This window comes from Schistocerca cancellata, chromosome 7, assembly GCF_023864275.1.
Source record: "Schistocerca cancellata isolate TAMUIC-IGC-003103 chromosome 7, iqSchCanc2.1, whole genome shotgun sequence".
Lineage (NCBI taxonomy): Eukaryota > Metazoa > Arthropoda > Insecta > Orthoptera > Acrididae > Schistocerca > Schistocerca cancellata.
The window spans coordinates 222832400-222846079 of NC_064632.1; positions in this window are offsets into that span (position 1 = coordinate 222832400).

The window sequence follows — 13680 nt, forward strand, 5'->3', positions numbered from 1 at the left end:
TGTGATGTGGGGTCTGACCGGGGTACGGTCAAGTGGGGGGGGGGGGTGCCCCAGGGATCAGTGTTGGGGCCACTCCTGTTCCTTATTTATATAAATGATATGCCCTCTAGTATTACGGTTAACTCTAAAATATTTCTGTATGCTGATGACACTAGCTTGGTAGTAAACGATGTTGTGTACAACAATGGCCTGGTTTCAAACAGTGCAGTGACTTAAGTTCATGGCTTGTAGAAAATAAACTAACGCTAAATCACAGAAAGACTTAGTTTTTACAGTTACTAACACACAATTCAACGAAACCTGACGTTTTAATTTCACAGAATGGGCATATGATTAGTGAAACTGAACAGTTCAAATTTCTAGGTTTTGAGATAGATAGTAAACTGTCGTGGAAAGCCCACGTTCAGGATCTTGTTCAAAGACTTAACGCTGCCATTTTTAGTATTAGAACGGTATCTGAGGTGAGTGATCGTTCGAAACGAAAATTAGTCTACTTTGCTTATTTTCATTCGCTTATGTCGTATGATATTAAATTTTGGGTAACTCTTCCCATTCTAAAAGGATATTTTTGGCTCAGAAACGGGCGGTTCGGGCAATAATTGGTGTAAGTTCACGAACCTCTTGTCGACCCCTGTTCACGAGTCTGGGTATTCTGAAATTGGCCTCTCAGTATATATATTCCTTACTATCATTTCTTGTTAACAATATTAGCGTATTCCCAAGAATAAACAGCTTTCACTCAGTAAATACTCGGCAGAAATCAAACCTGCATTTGGATCGGACTTCCTTAAACTCGCGTGCAGAAAGGTGTGCAGTATACTGCTGCATCCGTTTTCAATAAGCTACCACTCGAAGTCGAACATCTTAGCAGTCATTCACGCGCTTTCAAATCGAAACTGACGAGTTTACCTCGTGGGTTACTCCTTCTATTCTGTTCCTTGAAAGATTAAGCTGATTCTTGCTGTATTGTTGATTGCGTTTACTTAAACTTATGGACTGACTTTTTTCGGGTTCATAAACATTTTATTATTATCTGTTTTACTTTTTACTTTTATGTTGTAATTTCATGTACTGACACGTTCCATGAGCATGGAGATTTGCTCCTCTATTTGGACCTACGGAACTTGACGTGTAAATAACGTGAAGGATTTGGAAGACGATTTCATCTCCATTATCGAAAGTGATCCTGATTTCGACAAGATGTGGTTCATGCAAGACGGAGCTCGACCCCATCGAAGCAGGAGGGTGATGTCCTAGAGGAGCAGTTTGGGGACCGCATTCTGGCTCTAGGTAGCCAGAGGCCACTGGCATGGGCCTCGATTGGCCGCCGTATTCTCCGGATCTTAACCAATGCAACGCTTTTTGTGGGGCTACATGAGAGACAAGGTGTACAGCAATAACGCCAAAACCACTGCTGAGCAGAAAACAGGCATTCAGGAAGACTGATGTTCCGATACTTCAGCAGGTCATGCAGAATGTCGATATTCGTCTGCGCCACATCATCGCCGATGATTGTGTTGAAAGTATTGAACATGTCATAACATAAATTCGAATATCTGAAGTGACGTTTACATGTTGAATAACGCCGTTGTTTGTAACTAATTAGCGTTTTATTTGTCATATAGTTCAATAACTGCCACCCTGTATATTTCCCGTTTGAGAACTTGCAGGTAAATGCGTTTCACCAGGGCCGGTTTAAGGCCCAAGCGACACAAGCAGGAGTTTGGGGCACTAAGCTGAGAGGGCGCAAGAGGCGTTCCTAGTGCAACTTTTATACGATCGGTGTGTCAGAATTAGTAGCACAACAACCATTTGCACGCTTGGTAGATTTACATTCATATTTTAAGATTATACGAAGAGCCAAAGCAACGGGATCCAGGTGAAGTGCGATACGACAAATGTCAGGCTCCATTAGGTGCAGTTGTGATGGTTGTAGCAAGTACACCAGCTGTTAAACGCGAACTGATAATATGTCGCGAACCACACAAGTAAATAAAACTCAAATGCGAAAAATTAATAACGCATTCATCCAAAAGACGCAGCCTGTAATTATTTTGTTACGCCTTCGCACTGAAAACAGTATGCTGAAGAATGAAAGTTTCATACATTACAGTTTTTGTTAAGGGGGGTAGGACATCAAACGGCCCGACTTGGAGCAGGAGAGGCACCACAGGACATTTCAATTTCGACTGTCTATACTTCTACAAATAAATTTATAAAACATTATCAGCATGACCAGGAAGGATTCAGAATTCACACTCTTAGCAGTGGAAGTTCGAAAACATAACGAAATAATTTTTTTACATGTGGAATTTCATCATTTTTTTCACTTACTAATGGCAGCATTTGTTGCTATAGGTACACTTTTCTTCATAAGTAAGAGAGATTCTTCGATGAATTTTGCACAGCATGCAAACCATTCATTGAAGCTGTATGAAACTCTACATTTTTCCATATCTATTAAAAACTGTGGTAAAAATTGAGGTAATTAAATATAAAATTTGTGTTTTTTCTAAACATGATGTTTAAAATATAACAGCTCATTCGTTTTTTCATAAATTTAATAAATTCTAGAGTTTCACACACCTGTAAGTACGGTACGTATGCTGTGGAAAATTCATCGAAGAATCTGTCTAACTTATGAAGAAAAGTGTACCTATAGCAACAAATGCAGTGTAAAAAATGATGAAATTTCATACGTAAAAAAAATGTATTTGTTATGTTTTCGAACTTCCACTGCAATGAGTGTGAATCCTGAATCCTTGGTGATGCTGACAAAGTCTTACGAATTTATTTGTAAAAGTATAGACACTGGAAACTAAAATGTCCTGTGATGCCCCTCCTGCTCCAAGTCGGCCCGTTTGACGTCGTACCCCTCCTTAAAGGCATTCCGAAGATGTAAACAAGACGCCGTGCATATACGTGCGGCAACTTTGTAGGGCTTCGACCGGAGAATTTAATGTCCGAATACCGCATTGCTCAAAACGATCAGCTAACGTCCGATAAAATCGGAATCCTCGATCAATATTACAGGTAACAGAGTTATGCTTAATACAGGACGTGACAGGAATACCGCAAATCTCGTTGTATCCGCTATTAAACATAGTAACGAGTCTTTTAAAAAGCCCGTACTGATGCAGTCTATAATGAGGCAGAAAATAGGGGGGGGGGGGGTGAGATTCGCGGATAGAGACTAAATTGAAGTTATAAGGTGACTTAATCACAAAGTAACGGGAGAAACACGCCGCGGGACGATAATGGCGCTGTGTCCAATCTACCGGAACGCGTAGCCGGCCGCAGAAACGTGAGACCTCGATCAGTTACGGCCGACCTTGCCGCGGTCCTTCCCTAAGTATTTACACCTCACGAGGCGGGCCGCGGCTGTCGGCGGCGTTCCGCTACCGCTACCGCTACCGCCGCCGCCCCCGCCCCCTCCCCTAATTATATTTTCCGCGATTAACGCCGTATGCACTTAAATTATCGCGCCGGCCGCAGCGGCGCGCCAGATGGGGATCGGCCGGCGCTAAACGATCCTCTGTTCCGCGGGCCGCGCCTCGCTCTGCAGGCGAGATCAAACGATAGCGCGACGAGCGGGCCCGTGCCACGAGGAGCGGCTGCTGCTGCAGTCGCGTCCGCGGTGTGTAACAGGTACGGCATCTGTCTGTGCAACTGGGGCGGCTCGTTCTGAAGGGCCAGACACCACCTGAAATTTTGTGTTAAGCACTGAAACGCTAAAAGAAACTGCTATAGGCATGCGTATACAAATACAGAGATATGTAAACAGGCAGAATACGACGCTGCGGCCGGCAGCGCCTATACAGGGTGTTACAAAAAGGTACGGCCAAACTTTCAGGAAACATTCCTCACACACAAATAAAGAAAAGATGTTATGTGGACATGTGTCCGGAAATGCTTAATTTCCATGTTAGAGCTCATTTTAGTTTCGTTCTTCCACCTACGCTCAATGGAGCACGTTATCATGATTTCATACGGGATACTCTACCTGTGGTGCTAGAACATGTGCCTTTACAAGTACGACACAACATGTGGTTCATGCACGATGGAGTTCCTGCACATTTCAGTCGAAGTGTTCGTACGCTTCTCAGCAACAGATTCGGTGACCGATGGATTGGTAGAGGCGGACCAATTCCGTGGCCTCCACGCTCTCCTGACCTCAACCCTCTTGACTTTCATTTATGGGGGCATTTCAATGCTCTTGTCTACGCAACCCCGGTACCAAATGTAGAGACTCTTCGTGCTCGTATTGTGGACGGCTGTGATACAATACGCCATTCTCCAGGGCTGCATCAGCGCATCAGGGATTCCATGCGACGGAGGGTGGATGCATGTATCCTCGCTAACGGAGGACATTTTGAACATTTCCTGTAACAAAGTGTTTGAAGTCACGCTGGTACGTTCTGTTGTTGTGTGTTTCCATTCCATGATTAATGTGATTTGAAGAGAAGTAATAAAATAAGCTCTAACATGGAAAGTAAGCGTTTCCGGACACATGTCCACATAACATATTTTCTTTCTTTGTCTGTGAGGAATGTTTCCTGAAAGTTTGGCCGTACCTTTTTGTAACACCCTGTATAACATAACTACCTGGCGCAGTTCTTAGAACGATTACTACTGCTACAATGGCAGATCATCAAGATTTAAGTGAGTTTGAACGCGGTATTATAGTCGGCGCACGAGCGATGGGACACAGTATCTCCGAAGTAGCGATGAAATCCGAATTTTCCCGAAGTAACATTTCACGAGTGTAGGGTGACCACATGTAATTGTTTAAAAAGGAGGACAAACAGCTTCGAAAAGGACGACAAAGGAAGTAAAAAAGAGGACACATCAAACGGGTCAACTGCAGATGAGGATACCACCCGTCAGCTTTGGACAAGTTACGTGACTGCCGGGAATTACCGGTAAAACTAGTAGTTAATTGTTACTGATCGTCAGGTGGTCGTTAACTGAGCAATATAAAAAAAATTAAAAACATTGATTTTAGTGACAGTGTGGCTTCAATTGTTTTGTTATGTCAACAACACGGAATTGTTTACAAAGCGAAAACGTAAGACCATTCATCTCCCTTCATTCGACCCACCGCTACCAACATCTACAATTCAAGCAGCAGCTGACGACATGTAAACTGTACTTCAACCTTTCGAATACAAATAAATTGAATGACTATGAAACAATGTAAAAAAACCATGACAGTTAATCTGTCGAGTTATTTCTTACCTTTATTGGCCACTGAGACGTACGTTCCAGCTCCACATATCTTACATTCCACTTCAAATTCATTTCTCCCTTTCTTGAAAGCCGGATATTTGCAGGAAAGTACATCAGAAAATGCGCACTTTCATTTACTTACTTACTTACTTACTCATTGGTCATACCGGACTCGAGAATCCATTACCGCAGCAACATATTTTCGCCATCTGTCTCTGTCTTGGGCTATTTCCTTCAATTCACCTTCAATACCTAGGCTTCTCAAATCAACCTTCACATTGTCCTCCCATCTACGCCTCGGTCTCCCCACAGGAAGTGTTCCTTCTAGGTGCCCTACCAGTACTCTGCGCGCTGCCCTGCCCTCATCCATTCGCGCTACGTGACCCGCCCATCGCAGCCTACGTGATTTAACAATACTGATTATGTCAGGGCTTGAATAGAGTTCGTGAACCTCTCCGTTATGCAGTTTTCGCCACTCCCCGCTAATGTCATCCCTTTTTGCTCCGAAAATTTTCCGCAAAATTTTGTTTTCAAATACTCGAAACGGCTTTTCATTTTGCACAGTGAGAGACCAAGTCTCACACCCATACAGCATAACTGGTAGAATAATAGTTTTGTATATTCTAATCTTTAAATTCCTAGACAATATCCGCGATGAAAGTAATCTATTCAGTAGACGTAGCACGCATTTCCCGCCCGTAATTTCTTCTTCAGTTCGGATTCAATCTCATTTCTCGAAGTGAAGTTCACGCCTAGATACTTAAATGTGTTCACTTTTTCAAAATGCATGTCTCCAACTCTTGACATTTCCTGATGTATTGCTGTTGGCATTCTAGTAGTAACCAGGTATTTAGTTTTGTCTTCACTCATTTAGGCATAGCCAAATATTTTACGTAACTCACTCGGTTAAAAATTACACTCACAAATCACTCGTGCACTACGCCAATACAAAGCGAAGATACGAAACGAAAATTTTAAATAATCGATATTTGCATTCGTTTATAGGTCGATCAACGATAACATCGACGATCCTGGTACCACCTAGTAACACCGCCTTCGTGCGTATTTATCACGAAGGCTGTGCTAATAGTTAAAGTATTTAAGAAAATAGCAATAGAACGGGACCAATTCTAAATTTAACTGTATTACGCTCAACTTTGCGAAAAAGCCGGACACTGTAAAAATCCGCCAGGGCCCCGGACATAGAGCTAAAACGGACGACATGTCCGGATTAATCCGCACGTCTGGTCACCCTACACGAGTGTACCCTGAATATCAGGTATCCGGTAAAACATCAAATCTCCGACATCAATGCGGCCGGAAAAAGATACTGCAAAAACGGGACCGACGACCACTGAAGAGAAACGTTCAACGTGACTGAAGTGCAACCTTACCGCAAATTGCTGCAGATTTCAATGCTGGACCATCAACAAGTGTCAGCGCCCGAATCATTCAACGAAATCATCGATGTGGAATTTCAACGAAATCATCGATATGGACTTCCGGAGCCGAAGGCCCACTCGTGGACCCTTCATGACTCAAAGACACAAAGTTTTCTGCCTCGCCTGGCCCCGTCAACACCGACACGGGTCTGTTGATGACTGGGAAGATGTTACCTGGTCGGACGAGTATAGTTTCAAATTGTATCGATTGGCTGGACGTGTAAGGGTATGAAGACAACCCCACGAATCCGTGGACCCTGCATGTCAGCGAGGGTTTGCTAAAGGCTCTGTAATAGTGTGGGGCGTTGTATCCTCTCTTCCCCTTGTCTCCTTCGTCGTCGTCGTCGAAGGTAGTGGTTGTGGTTTGTTAGGTTCTCTCTTCTTTCTTCACTACACGCACGGCAAATTCTCAGGGTCGTATGTTCGAGGAAGTGGGGAAGGGGAACATCTTATGATCTTTTCGAAATCATGATATACAACACAACATTAAGAACTTCCAATTTACACCGTTCGTTCGAGTACGGCAGGAAACGAAAAATAATAAGTGTCACTGTTTTGACGAAAGTGATAACATCGATGAGAAATTGTAGTTTCTATAGTTGGTCGTCTACTGAAACGAGACGCAACACATGAATTCTCTTTTCATGTAACTGTAGCTTATTGAGGTCCCGATTGGGAAAAAAAATACATTAATTCGGAAGTCAATCATAATTAAAGCCAGTTTTTATAGTGTTCACTTGTGTGTGTATGGGATTTTCAACTTATAACTCCGTTCCTGCTACACGTAACCCAAGGCTGTTGATACGTTGCTATGCAGCCATACAATCAAATCTAATTCCCGAAATTTGTCTTTTCTCTCGCGAATTGATTATCTTTCGTAATAGTTAATTAGAAGTCAGTTCAGAATCATATTCTTCCTCAAAACAACTTCCGATCTAATTATTGTCGGTAATAATTCTTCGTTTTAAGCGAAGTCTACATTGATGCTGTAGCGCGATCCCTTGTAATATATATCGCGCCTCGCTGATGAAGTCCGCAAGATGTGACCTTTATTTGGACAGCTAGCGTATTCCTTTTTGTTTCCCTCTCTCTCTCTCTTCCTTTTACCACTCAAAGGATTCAATAATTAATTAGAATTGCCTTCTACGCAATCAATTAGGACTATGGGAGCCTTTATATTTTATGAAGTAACAGCTTTTTCATGAGATGAACATTTTATTTTCCAAGCACAGATCAAAAACTAACAAGAATAAACAATTCGTAACCAAGCCGACTACGGCAAAGATAAATATCTATCAGTTGCAGCTTTCAGCCGCTGTTTTTGGCGCAGTGGATAAATGACGTCGCCACATCAGCCCCCCTCCTTATGAACCCGGGTGCACCAGGTATGTGGGGGAACTTGCACTTGATTTTTCTACCAGCTCTCGTGAAAACATCTGGTGCAGGCAATGGCTTCTCCTGTTCTGCACTTGCTGCTTCGTTGTCCTCTTCTGAAACCGAGGGCTCGGCGAGACTATCTGCTGTTTCTTTGGCCTCCACGTTTGAGGGTGATTTTGCAGACCGAGGAAGGAGTGTACCCTCTTCGGTGTAAGCAGGTTTAAGCCGCTCAATTGAGACTGTCTCTTCTTCACCATCCTTATCGATTTTGAAGCTGTGCCTTCCTCTTGTGATTACCCTGTATGGTCCAGAGTAAGGCGAAACAAGCGGCGGGCGCACCGTATCATCCCTAAGCCACACGTGCGACGTTGCTTTCAGGTCTTTATGTACAAACACTCTCCGGTCTCCATGTCTGACAGGGTTAGTGGGTTTGATGTTTCTCATTCTAACGCTGAGTTGTCTCGCGAATTGCGTGCATAGCTCAGGGGCGAACGGCTGTGTAGATGCTGGAACGATAAATTCTCCAGGAACCCTCAATTGCTCGCCATAAACCAATTCTGCGGAAGAGTATTGTAAGTCCTCCTTCACGGCCGTTCTCAATCCGAGTAGGACCAGCGGTAGTGCTTCAGGCCATGACGTGGAACTACACATTAATGCAGCTTTGAGCGTGCGGTGTAGTCGTTCCACCATTCCATTACTAGATGGATGATAGCTTGTGGTGCATAGGTGGTTGCACCCGCACAGTAGTAAAAGTTCATTGAAAAGTGGGCTTTCAAACTGCCTTCCGCGATCTGTTGTTATGTTTTGCGGAACGCCAAACCTGGAGAACCATAAATGCAACAGTGCTTTTGCAACCGACTCCGCAGAAATGTCTTGTACTACAATTACTTCTGGCCACCTGGTAAAACGATCAATGATTGTGAGCAAATAGCGTTGTTCTGAAGAGCATGATAGCGGGCCCACAATGTCCACATGTATATGTGGTTTAAATGGCTCTGAGCACTATGGGACTCAACTGCTGTGGTCATCAGTCCCCTAGAACTTAGAACTACTTAAACCTAACTAACCTAAGGACATCACACACACCCATGCCCGAAGCAGGATTCGAACCTGCGACCGTAGCAGCAGCGCGGCTCCGGACTGGAGCGCCTAGAACCGCACAGCCACCGCGGCCATGTATATGTGAAAATCTTGCAGATGGCGTCGGGAAGTCAGCAACAGGTGCAAAGACAAGTCTGCTGATTTTATTACGCTGGCATGTTAGGCATGCACGCGCCCATGCACGACAATCTTTTTCTATTCCAGGCCACACTACTTTGGAGGAAACTTACTTGGCTGTAGCTCGTACTCCTGGATGTGATAGGTTATGTAGTGCACTATAAATCTCGCGACGATATTGTTCTGGTATGTAAGGTCGCTCCTTTCCTTTTGCTACATCACACCAAATTCCGTCTGGAACATTTGGGACAGACACACGTCTGAGCTGCAGCGTAGTTCTCTGTTCCTCTATTAGACGGCGCAAGAAAGCATCTTCTCGTTCTTTAGACGCTAACTCGGTCCAACGAATTGAATTTAAACTGGCACAATTCCTAGACAGGCAATCTGCGACCAGGTTGTCTTTTCCTGAAATGTGACGCACGTCAGTTGTGAACCGTGCAATGTACTCGACTTGCCTGCACTGACGTGGTGTCTGTGTCTCGTTGAAATATAGCTACTAACGGCTTGTGATCGGTAAAAATTGCAAAGTGCCTCCCTTCGACAGGCGTACGAAAATGCTTTATGGCTAAGTAAATAGCAAGCAACTCACAGTCAATAGCACTCCATTTTTGCTGCTGTCGAGTCAGGTTTTTAGAGAAAAATGCGAGCGGCTGCCATCTGCCATCAACTTCTTGCTGTAGCGCTGCACCCATTGCTGTTTGGCTCGCATCAACCATTAGCGCTAAAGGAGCGCTCAATCTTGGATGTCCCAGTAGTGTTGCCCGAGAAAGACATTTCTTTAAGTCATGGAAAGCTGCTTCAGCATCTGGACTCCATGGAATTTTACTATTTCCTGATGTAGTTTTACCTGCAAGTAACGTTGTGAGTGGCTCTTGGGCGGCAGCTAATTTAGGTAAGTGACGTCTGTAATAGTTGAGCATGCCTAAAAATCTGCGAAGTCCTTTGTAAGTTGTGGGAAGGGGCATCTGTTGTACTGTTTCAATCCGCTCAGGCAAAGGTGACAGGCCTGCTGCTGAAACCAAATATCCCAGGAACTTAACCTCGCGTTTTCCAAACATGTACTTTGTTTCGTTAATAATTATTCCATACTCTGTCAGACGGCGGAAAAGCTGCCGCAGATGTTCGACATGCTGATATACAGAACCAGAGAATACTAAAATGTCGTCCATATAACAAAATACGAATGGTAATTCTCGAAGCACCTCATGCATGAATCTTTGCCATGTTTGGGCAGCGTTTCTGAGGCCAAATGGCATAAAATTGTACTCAAACAAACCGAATGGTGTGATAACTGCTGTTTTTTTTAATGTCAGATGGAGCCATGGGAATCTGGGAAAATGCTTTGGCGCAATCAATCACACTAAATATTTTGGCATTGCTAATCGTACTGTTAAAATCAGTCACATTGGGTACTGGGTAGCGGTCGGGAATTGTGAGGGCATTGAGCGCCCTGTAGTCTTCACAAACTCTCCATGAATTGTCTTTTTTTACGGACCATGTGAATTGGAGATGCCCATGAACTATCGGACTTCCTTATAATACCTGTTTTTAGAAGTCTGTCGAACTCAGCTCGCGCCGCGAGCAGCTTCTCTGGAGGCAGACGCCGCGGGCGGAAGGCAACGGGTTGACCTTGTGTCGTGCTGATGTGGTGTTGAGTATCGTGTCTGCATTTCCTGGTTGCATTGACGGGTTCGGTAAGTGCTGGAAAGTCTTGAAGCAGTTTACGAAAAAGTAATTCCTCCGACAGTGCTCTGATATTGCCCACAGTATACAAATCGTTACGACTGTCGGGTGTCTTCTTGCGTGACGCACACGTGTGCGCCCCGCTTAGTTGCGGGTACGAAATCGTATCACAATATCCCGACGCGGATGGCGCGGTAGCGGAGCCGGAAATCTTCGTGCGGAAAGACACGGGCACATCGCACTGCACTTGAACCGACGCGGAAGACGCAGTAGGCAATATCCCTTCTGTGGGAACTGTCACCAAACGACGGTTAACCAGGTCGGGCATAAGTCGGTAGTTCCGTAAAAAGTCCGCTCCAATTATAGGACTCGGCACATCAGCAACCACAAAAGTCCATTTTGGATGGAAGTTGGAATTCAGATGTAATGCCAACTGATTCTCACCATAGGTAGATACTCTGGAATTGTTGGCCGCAGTCAGCACATGTTGCGTTGTTGTCGTGAGTATATCACCTCTCTTTCTTGGATAAACACTGACTTCTGAACCTGTGTCAATCAGAAACTTCTCACCTGAAGAGAGGACCAACACGAACAATCGGTGTGATTGGTTGACTGCAGATACTGTGGCGTTTCCACCTCTTTGAATCACGCTATGACTCGAGCGCCTATGTTGTTGTTGTGTTGTTGACGAACGTTAGCGCCCTTTAACGCCCGCCTCTTAAGTTTGGGTAGCTGCAGGGTTGAATACATTGACGGGCAGTGTTACCGAAGCGTCTGTGGTACCAGCACCATTGATCTGTCAAATCCTGTTAGATAGCATTTCTTCGTCTTTTCCAACTGCGACTTCGTAGCTGCTGGTGGTGTGAAGTTACTTGCACGTTGAGTTTTGCCACTTGTGCTGCCAGTTGCTGTATGGTGGGTTCGGTCGATGAGCACTGCTGTTGGGAAGTATTATTGCATGTTCCTGGCTCACCGACGTCAGATTCCATCACACTACACGTTGTTGGGCCACTATCCTGGCTGTAGTTGAATTCGGAACACGCAGAAACTTCGGTTAAGGTGTTTGCGATGGTGTCTGCCTTTTTTGGTAAGACTTGCAATGGTAAGTCTGTTTCTGCTGCAATGACGGCACGGATGTTGGCAGGAAGTTTACGAAGCCATATTAGACGTAAAGACTCTTCAGGTAGGAGTTCCGGGCCGGCTAATGTACGTAAGGCTTTGAGTACTTGCGACGGAGTCTTGCCGCCCAAATCTTCGTAAGCGAAAATTTTTTGTAGTCGCAAATCTGGTGACAACGTATAATGCTGTATGAGAGCTTCCTTTAGCACAAAGTAATTTTGTTGCGACAAGGTTTCTTCTACTTGCTCTATCACTTCTAAATTTAGATGTGAAACCACTATATTAAATTTATCAATGTTGTTACACACCCCACGCTGCCGAAATATGCATTCAGCTGGGGGCGCGTCGGCCAGAACGCGGAAAGCTTAACATTTCCGTGTCGCGCGTAGGTACTCCCATCTTTTGCGTTAACATCTGTCGTTCCGTTTTGTGGCGAATTAAAGGGCGTGGACCGCGATCCTTGGTCGAACAGACTGTAGTCTTCAATCTTGATTCCACAGCTCCATGCTTTTGTCTCAGAATTAATTATTCTCGTCGGTATGTATATTTTCTTTATGCTTCTGCTACGATTTTTCGGGGTCACCACTATGGGAGCCTTTATATTTTATGAAGTAACAGCTTTTTCATGAGATGAGAAAACATTTTATTTTCCAAGCACAGATCAAAATTTAACAAGAATAAACAACTCGTAACCAAGCCGACTACGGCAAAGATAAATATCTATCAGCTGCGGCTTTCAGCCGCTGTTTTTGGCGCAGTGGATAAATGACGTCGCCACAGGACCAAAATACGAAATTCACTTATTGCGCACCAGAGTAACTTGATAAGAGTGCTAACATTTCTGTCTTTATCAAAGAAAAAATATGCTTCTTCATTGTCAAATCTATGTCAAATCACTATTATATCACTGTGAATACGATATAATAGTCATACGTTTTTTTACTCATATCATATACAATTACTTCAATAGCTCTTCTAATAAATAATCAAATTAAAAACCACAAATATTACAATTGGGGTACATACAAAACGTTTCGATACATAAAAAAAATTTTTTATTCAGCGTGACGTCACGAATTAACACTTGCTGTTACTCTACTAACACAACATGACACTACGCATTTCTCGGAATCAAAACTTCGCTGTTAAATTACTCTCGGAGCATTTCTTACTTTTGAAACGTCCCCTTTCAAAAATTATGAATGACGGTGCTAGTAAACTTCTACGTTATTTGATTTTCGAACAGCTGAGCAAAACTGAAAGTACTCAGACATTTCTCTTTTACTTATTCTGATCAACACTAAACTGACACACAATATTTTTTAGCGCAATGCAATCTGACTTTCAATAATCACTAACAATAACCTATTCCTGTCATGAATCACTTACCTCACAAAAATCTTCGTTACTCGAACTATTGCAATACAGCGAGCGCCAATACTGCCAGCTACATAAAAGATTCTAACTACTGACGGCACTAACTACTGATAAGCATAGTTAGCAAATGAAAGATTTTGATAGAGAACAAACAATGTATTTACCTTAATAGTGCTGAAAAGTCATTATATATATATATATATATATATATATATATATATATATATATGTGACA